The following is a 9,045-nucleotide window of genomic DNA, read 5'->3' on the forward strand; positions in this document are numbered from 1 at the left end:
GCAGTGGATGCCCACGTGTAGAGGAGTATGAGGGTTCACTGGTTCGCTGCGGTGTGAGGCTGTCGTCGCTGCAGAATAACAGGGGATGTGGGTGAGTAGAGGGATGGCCTAGCCAGCGGTGGGAGTAGTAGGGGGCGGTGAGGCCTCCGCTGCATCGCAGCCGGCCACGGGAGGCAGAAGCACGAGCACGACCGGCGCTGGTTTGGGCGGCTGGAGCAAGAAGACCAGAGGCTGAAGAAGCACTACAGACATTGGATGGACATCGTACGGTCACTGAAGCTAGAATCGTGCATATTGACTAAGTTGACAAAGCCCTCGGTCCCCATCAACTTAGTAGGCCCACAAGTCAGCCTGCCACTATACTGGGTCCCAGCTAGCAGGGGGAGTATTCATTTTTTTGTGCGTAATAAGGAGGCACTTCCTTGCGTGCGAAGATATAGCTGGTGGGTCCAAGCTGTCAGCGGCGGTAACATTTTTTTCACGAAATACAGAGGCCCTTTCGGTGGATCCCAGATGTCAGCTGGAGGAATCATTATTCTGCGCATAATAAGGAGGCATTTCCTTGCGTGCGGTCGTGGACCCAGCTGTCAGCCTCTCCACGTACAGTCCACTTCAGATGCATGTCGGTCGTTGAACATGTTGACCAGGCCGTGCCGAAAGCACCAGGGCGGTGGACGACGGCGAGGCCTAGGAAGGGAACGACACAGAGGCAGAGAAGACTCGGCAGTTGTTTCCCACGCGGAGGGGAGTACAACTATACGAGGGTTTACTGGTTCGTCTGCCGTCCCCGGAGAATAACAGCAGGTGTGGGTGAGTACAGGGATGGCTAGGCCAGTGATGGGAGTACGGTGGGGCGGTGAGGCCTGCGCGGGAGCATAGCCGGCCGCGGGGAGGAGGGAGCAGGCAGTCCCGCCGGCACTTGTTTGAGCGGCTGGAGCAGGAAGAGCAGAGATTGAAGAAGCACGACGGCCGTTGGATGGAAATCCAACAATCACTGCTTGTGCGTCAACCTTTTTTTAGGAAAGCCTCAAATCTGTGGAAAAGAGCATACAACCCATCTACCATTATTTCTAATAATTTACAGCCCATTTGCTAATTTTTAAGGTTTTTTGGAGCCCGTATTCTTTTGTTAGCATTACAGCCCATATTGTGGCCACAGTTAAAAAATTATACGAAATTTTGCATATTTCGGTGCGGTCCGAACTATTTTCAATCCCGAAATTTTGAGTCACATTCAAACTGATTTTAAAAATAAATGTATATCAATATAAAATCCAACAAATTGTCCACGCATAAAAATCAATGCAATTTAAAATCTCGAAATGAAAAAAAGAAATTTGAAACTAATTGCCGGTTTGATGTGTTTTAAAAATGTACATCCCATTTCTCATTACTGATAGGCCATTTTCTCGGCCAGCCGAATGAAGCTCTCCTCGTCTTGAAAGATTTGCAGCCCAACAGGCCTGCCAAAGCGACTTACTTGGCAAATCACAAAAAAACTGGGCTGTGGCCGTGGACCCAGCTACGGCCGTGGACCCAGCTGTCAGCCTCTCCATGTACAGTACTCTTCTGATGGAAGTTGGTCGTTGACCATATTGACCACGCCGCGCCGAGAGCACCAAGGCGATGGACAACGGCGAGGCCTAGGAAGGGGACGACGCGGAGCCGGGGAAGACGCGGCAGTGGAAGCCCGCGCGGAGTGGAGTACGAGGGTTCACTGGTTCGGCTGCGGTGTGAGGATGTCGTTGCCGCAGGGCCTGGTCAGCGGTGGGAATAGTAGGGGCGGTGAGGCCTCCACGGCAGCACAGCTGACCATGGGAGGCAGGAGCATGCGGCACGACGGGCGCTGCTTTGGGCGACTAGAGCAACAAGACCAGAGGTTGAAGAAGCACTACGACCGTTGGATGGACATTGTACGGTCACTGGAGCTAGAATCGTTCATATTGACTAAGTTGACAAAGCACTCCGTCCCCGTCAACTTAGTAGGCCCACAGGTCAGCTTCCGAAACGGTGCGCCCCAGATGTCAGGGGGAGGAATCTTTTTTGGGCGGGTGAAGCTAGAATATCCGAGATTGAAGAAGAAGCACGACATCTGTTGGATGGATATCCAACGACCACTGCTGCTAGAACCGTGTGTTGACTATAAGTTAACAAAGCCTTGCATACGCGTCAACTCTTCTTTTTTCAGGGGACGCGTCAACTTAGTAAGGCCACAAGTGTGTGGCAGAGAACTTATAGCCCATTTGTGATTTATAAGAATGTGCAGCCAATTTTTGAATTCTAATGGAATTTACTACAACCCATTTACAGTTTGCTAAAAGTACAACCCATTTCAACCAACCGTTCAAAACAGAATTCAATAAAATTTCCCACATTTTGATGGGATCCGAAATATTTTTGTCCCGAAATTTCTAGTCAGATTAAATACAATTTCAATATAAATTTATATTACGTAAAAATCCAACGAAACATTGCACATGCAACAATTAATAAAATTAAAATTTTCAATATCCAAAAATAATATTTTATAAAGTAATTACGTGTTTGGTGCATTTTTTATAGTTGCTGCCTAGTTTTTATAATTACATCCCATTTATTATTTCTTAAAGCCCATTTTCTTGTTAAGCCTAATGCATCCCTCCTAGGAAAGATTTACAGCCCAGCGGGGCGGAGAATAACAACTTGACCTCGCCTGGGTATTCCTAAAAAGGTATAGCTGGGCTAGCCATTTTCAGCTTGAAAAAAATTAATATCTGGGCTGGATATCTGGGATGGGCTAGACGAGCCACAACCCGCCCAGTTAATAGCTGCAACGATGTTTTTGTTGTTGTTCAGAGGAGAAAAATTAATATCTGGGCTAAACATCGCTCAAGAAGAACTCTGCAGTGCTCACACCTCAAAAACACAAATACTGCTCGAGCTGCTTGGTCCCAGCTGTTGGCCGCTTCTTGTGCAATTCTCTCGTTTATTGACTACATAGGTTCACAATGGTGTGGGACTGTGATGCCAGGAAACCAGGAGGAAGCAAATTTTTTTTATAGTTTTATATACTAATAAGGAGGCACTTGCTGTCATCCTCTCCAAGTAAAGTCATCTCCTCATCCTCATGTCCGTTGACCATGTTGACAACGCGAGACGGCGGCGCCACGGCGAGCGAAACAACTCGAAGGACGACAGAGAGGGCCTCGCAGGCCCTACGGATAGTTTGATACAGCGCCCGCTGCTCATTCGGGAAGCCAGGATCATAGGGCCACATGTCCATGATGGCATTGTCGTTCGCTTGTTCACCGGTGCTCGTTGAGGAGACAGAGGTTGCAACACAGGTCCTCCTGTGCTGGTAGCTCTTCCGCCATTAGGGCGTCGAAGTGCGGCCGCACATGCTCTATGGTTAACACGGCATGAACCGGCTTGGACAGTGGCGCCGGCTCCTGGTCGGAAGCTACGTCCATCGTCTAATTGTCGTCGCTCAGCTTGGCGAGGTAGCTGGCGAGCCAGCATGTCCGGCTGCCGGATCAACCCGCTGCCAAGCACGAGTCTGACTGCCCTAGCCCACCCAGACCGCCTCCCTCGCCCGCGCGTGCTTTCCGCCTGAAACGGTCAGCGCCGCCCGCCCCGCTTCCCGGTGCATGTGATTGCTCCGCCTTCAAATGACACAAGTGTCGTCCGTCCGTCCTTCTGCCGCCCACATTAGTGATACACGGTTGCCGAGGCGGCTACTCCGGCACCACACGTCCATCCCTCCGCCGCCCACCATTGCTATATAAACTGTTGCGCCGGCCATAGCCGCAGTCATCCGCATCCGTTCCTATTCTCCTGTCCACACCACTACTGCCCACCATGGCTTCCTCGCGCTCCAACACTCTTTGGGATGGGCGGACGATAGACCATAAGGAGATGGCAGCCATTGCTGCCGACTGGCTGGCCGGCAGGCAGCCGGAGGACGACGACGTCCCAATGGAGAACATGGTAGTTAACAATCTGGCGCCAACCCCCTCCTCCGTGCCATCCTCGCCGGTGCATTGCACCATGACCATCGGCGAGGCCCATGCCCAATATATGGACACGGTGAGGCAGAAGTGTGAGGAGCCGTTCCGAGAGGCGCCGGCCGACGCCGCCTACAATCACCATCTCCTCCAGGAGCACCTGCAGGCGGAGGAGCAGATCGCCGCGGAGCGGGCGGAGCAGGAGGCGCTGCTCGACTCGTACCGCCCCGCCTGCGAGGGCCGCCTCAAGAGCTGGCGGTACTGCATGCGGGTGGCGGAGGCTGCGACCGCCTACAAAGAGGGTGATGAAGAGGCCGAGGCGCTATTTGGCGAGACCGAGGACGAGGCAGAAGACAATGCCGGCTCCGACGAGTCCCTGCTCCGCTGGTGTCGACGAGGCCCTGCTCCGCCGAGGCCCCGCGGCGCCAACAACGAGGCAGAGGACACCGCCGGCTCCACCGAGGCCCCACCCTGCCGGCAACGAGGGGGAGGATTTTCCCCCGCTCCGCCGAGGCGCCGCCCACCGGCAATGAGATAGAGGACATCGCCAGCTCCACCTAGGCCCCGCCCCACTGCCAACGAGGCCGTGCCACACAGAAAACGAGGAAGAGTAGAACATGGTAGGTCGCCGCCGCTCGGGTCCAAGTAAGGCCACCGCTGCTACCCTCCGGTTGCTGGCACTAAGCTGTACATCATGGAGCAATTCTATGATTACAGGCTGATTGAAGAGCACTCCGTGGTTGAGCAAGCTCATGAGATACAGTAATTTGCTAGAGAACTTGAGCACTTCAGTTGTATGCTACCAGACAATGTGCGAAGTAAAAAGGAACAGAAGGAGTACAAAGAGTTTGAGCAGCTTTTTAGCGTTCCTATACATTGCAATCACAGTGATTCACATGTCATAGAGAACATTCAAAACAATCGAGGATTATGCATCTCAGCGATTCACATGTCGGAGCCAATATTTACTTCACAACTAAAGAATAAAGAAAAAATGGATCGACGCTGCTGACAGCAAAGGGCGTCCCATTCGAAAATATCAAACGCATGTCTTCTTGCTAAAATCAATGAGCAAAATTTGACAAGGTTTTCCCATTCCAAAATATCAAATGCCTACGATTGTGGAATGGGCAGGGTTTGCCATCAGTTGGGACATTGACATGGCACCTCGTGCTAAATAAACCAGCTGTTCTTTTTGTGCAATTCCACCAAAATCAACCAAATTCGCGCGTAGCTTGTATGATTTCGCCCTTATATGTTGCAACGCCTTGAACTTATCGGCACCTCCTTTCTTGTGGTGGAAATGAATGATTCGATGTATTCATGAACATTTTGTGCAGTTCCCATTGAAATCAAGCTGAGCACCCCTGTTTCCACAAATACAAAAAATGTGATTAGTATAAAGCAAACTGTACTATGAATTGACAGTTTAAACAGGCACCTACATGGTCCATGTAGAGCACACTTTTAGAAAAATGGAACTAACCAGAAAGAATCCTAGAACAACATTGTACTCGCGCATCATAGCTAGAAAATGGAGATTTGTCAGTCCTTCTGAGCTGAAGTTAGTTTGGTCTTGTGGGGGGGGGGGTAATGTAACCATCCTTCAACTGCTCCTTCTGATGAGAAGATAGACAGGGCTTCTTCATCTTGGCATAATCGGAACTAGTCACTTCATGTACTCCATATTCTTCTTCAGAGGAGGATGATCCTATTGTGCAAAGACAAGAGGATAACTAAATGCTAGCATCCCTGTTTGCTCAAAAAAAGGAAAGGAAATATTTAAAACATCACAAATGAAACACTTCTCAAGGACAATACCACTTTTTGATGATAGTATCTAAACAGTAGCACAACACCAATAGAGATGACAAAGCTCAATCATATGGATGAAATCAGTGGGCGAGTACCAACCTTTGTCAGGAGGCTTATTGTGTAGAGCATACAGATGAAGAACTTCTCCGGAACCATCTATTGCTATCTACTGTGGTGGCCATGCTTACTAAGTTACTATATACTCCTCGATTAGATTAGTGTTTCCAACATCTTCTTGTGCAGTTCCACTAAAATATATGGTATCTTCAAAGAAGATCCCTATTTGCACAAGTAGAGATAATTATGTATTACATTAAGAGTGGCATCAAATCAGTGGCAAAACAATTGTTCGTTCCAACCATAGCAATAAATTAAGATGCAAAACTATATCATTACTTGTGTCATCACAGTTCCAGTGCTTCATTACAGCACCAGGATTTGATTTTTATTTTTCTTCCGCTTGTTCTTCCCCTTCATCAATTGGTTCAATAACAGACAAGCTTCACCTTCAATGTAAGATTTGGCATGTCAATTAGGTTGCAGAAGTATAGCACTACACAATGACATTAATTTTCTGATGAAAGTGGCAAAATACAGGCCAACAGTTGTGAAATACCCTTATCTTACCTCAATGGGATATTACGGTGCACATACAAATTGGAAGTCTTGTCTCCATTTGTGCAGTTCACTAAAATCAAGCAACATTACCGTACAAGTAGCACAACATATGAAAGCACACTGCAGAATCATGTGAAAGAAGGCTAGTACTGACCTCTCATGATGCGGAATTCAAACAACTCATAAGAAGAAGTTCTGAACCAAATTTGCCAACACGGATAGGAAGTAAGATCTCCTCTTGTGCAGTTCCACTAAGATCAAGCAATCAAGCAACATTGTCGGTGTGACATTTTGGTTGAACTGCACAAAACACTCTTAAAACAAAAGTGTTTTGTGCAGTGCAACAAAAGGTCACAATGGCAACGAGGTGAATTAGATAACCATGTTTACACAGAGGTGCAAAGGAAACAACTAGTGGTCAATTACAGTGGATGACACAGAAGCCAACAAAAAGAAGCATCCACTTATCTAAATGGGAAAGAAAGCAAGACAATAGCATTTCTCAAACGGTAGCATTGATTAATATTAATAGATTGATTATATTAACAATAAAATTCGTTAAACATGTAATTTGCTTTTAACTGTGGCATTGCATCAATTTTCCAGCGGCATTATTAGAGGGTGTTTGTTTACAGGGACATTTTGGTGGAGGCACTAAAAAAACTCCGTGTCAGTCCCATCTAAACCAAACATGAGGGACTTTTAGGACAAAAAGTGGCCATTTGGGACTAAAGAAAGAAGACCCCGAGGGAGTCTTTTTGGGACTTTTTCCAACAGTTGCCCCTGCCACGCATCGCACCTTGTCTCTATTAGTTCACTACTAGGGGTAACATGGTCTTTTAGCATGTCATTTAATAACCTCCAGTCCATGTTTAGTCCCTGGGACCAAGGAGGTAGGGACTAGGGAGTTTTTAACCAAACAGGGCCTTAGATTAACAACAGCTAAAGAGTTGCACGGGACAGTGGATGCACCAGCACCATGTGCATCTACCGATGTACTGGGGTGATGCACAGTCTGTTGCAACAAAGAACAAACAACCAAGGAGCATATTTGTGTTGGTCCCAGTTTTGTTATCTTTAGACACCTTTCCCTATGTGAGCACAACAAATCTACTCCTGCTCAAACTCTACAGCCTTGTCCCCCAAAACAAAAGATCAGTTTGTTACAGATGTGCGTACTGCGTTTGTCATTGTTTTCCCTTTTCGACCAATGTAGGTGCTGGATAGCCAGTCTGTACTAGTAGTTTCCCCACTTCCTTTCCTCTGTGAACCATGTCCTAGATTTATGCTATACAACTTTCCCCACTACTTTCCCCCATTCCTGTCCTCTTTGAACCACATCTTAGATTCATGCGATACAACTTTCCCCACTACTTCCCCCCTTCCTTTCCTTTTTGAACCACGTCCTAGATTCATGCTATACAACTTTTCCCACTACTTTCCCCCATTCCTTTTCTCTTTGAACCACGTCCTAGATTCATGGTATACAACTTGCCCCACTACTTTCCTGTTTGATCCAACACCTAGATTCGAGTGCGGAAGCGGAAAAAGCCCACATGCAGCTAGAGCAATGCATGTGGAATAAGTAAATTATACGTTAAGGTTCTCGGGGTGTGTTTCGGTGGGCGATCAGAGGCCGTTCGACCCACACTATGTACGGCGGCAAAGAAGAAGGGGTCGAAGGCCCTCCCGCACCGCTGCTGGGTGAAAGTGAACAGCTGCGCCGGTAGTGGATTCCCTCCCTCGCCGACGGCAATAGCGTTAAGCCTCCTTCCCTTCTCGGCGGACGGCTCTTTGACCAGCAGTGAAGGGAGAGAGAGGGGCCAGCAAAGTCTTGTTTAGATCTAGAGAGGGTGAGAGAGTGTGAAGAGAGCAACTACAAGCAGACCAGCAGTGAGGGGAGAGAAAGAGGCCAATGAAGTCTTGTTTAGATCTGGAGAGGGTGAGAGAGTGTGAAGAGAGCAACTACAAGCGCTGAGGCTCCAGCGTGTATATATATACTTGAGAGAGTGTGAAGAGTGCAAACCCTAGAAAACAAGCGCCGAGCCTGCAACTTATACGTGATGAGGTGATTATACGGTCACTACGAGATCGTATAGCTCCGTATCCATCCATTTTGACCAGTCAAAGAATCCTCTTGGCATGAATTATGCTCAAGTGTAGTTATCGAACCCGAGACCTCAAGTTTGATGAGCGAACAGGCTAACCAGCTACACAACCCTCCCGCTATGTTCAACGAGAGGAAAATAGCCTTTTATACATTCCTGCATTCGTGTGACAATCATGCCATTTTTTGTGTGTGTGGGAGTCATTGGGATTTAAATCATAATCGTGTCATGTGGCTTTGGTGGTAAGACTATCCACAGTGGTGCAAAATAATGCAGCCTTACTGACCTTACCTCTCTCCACGTAGTACGTTGGGTCCCACCAGTCAGAGGGTGAAACAAACAAATTAATAAGAAAAATTAAAAGCGCCAGCGGTGCATCTTACCTCACACATCTCGCTACTGCTCAGGAACACTGTCCAATTGATCCCTCTGTTTGCTCACGTACTATTTTAAGTGAATCCTTATTATAACATGCACACAATTTTGGGCACTTGTATTCGACCTAAGTCAGTGTGCTACCG

Source organism: Triticum aestivum, chromosome 3B (assembly GCF_018294505.1).
Source record: "Triticum aestivum cultivar Chinese Spring chromosome 3B, IWGSC CS RefSeq v2.1, whole genome shotgun sequence".
NCBI classification, from domain to species: Eukaryota; Viridiplantae; Streptophyta; class Magnoliopsida; order Poales; family Poaceae; genus Triticum; species Triticum aestivum.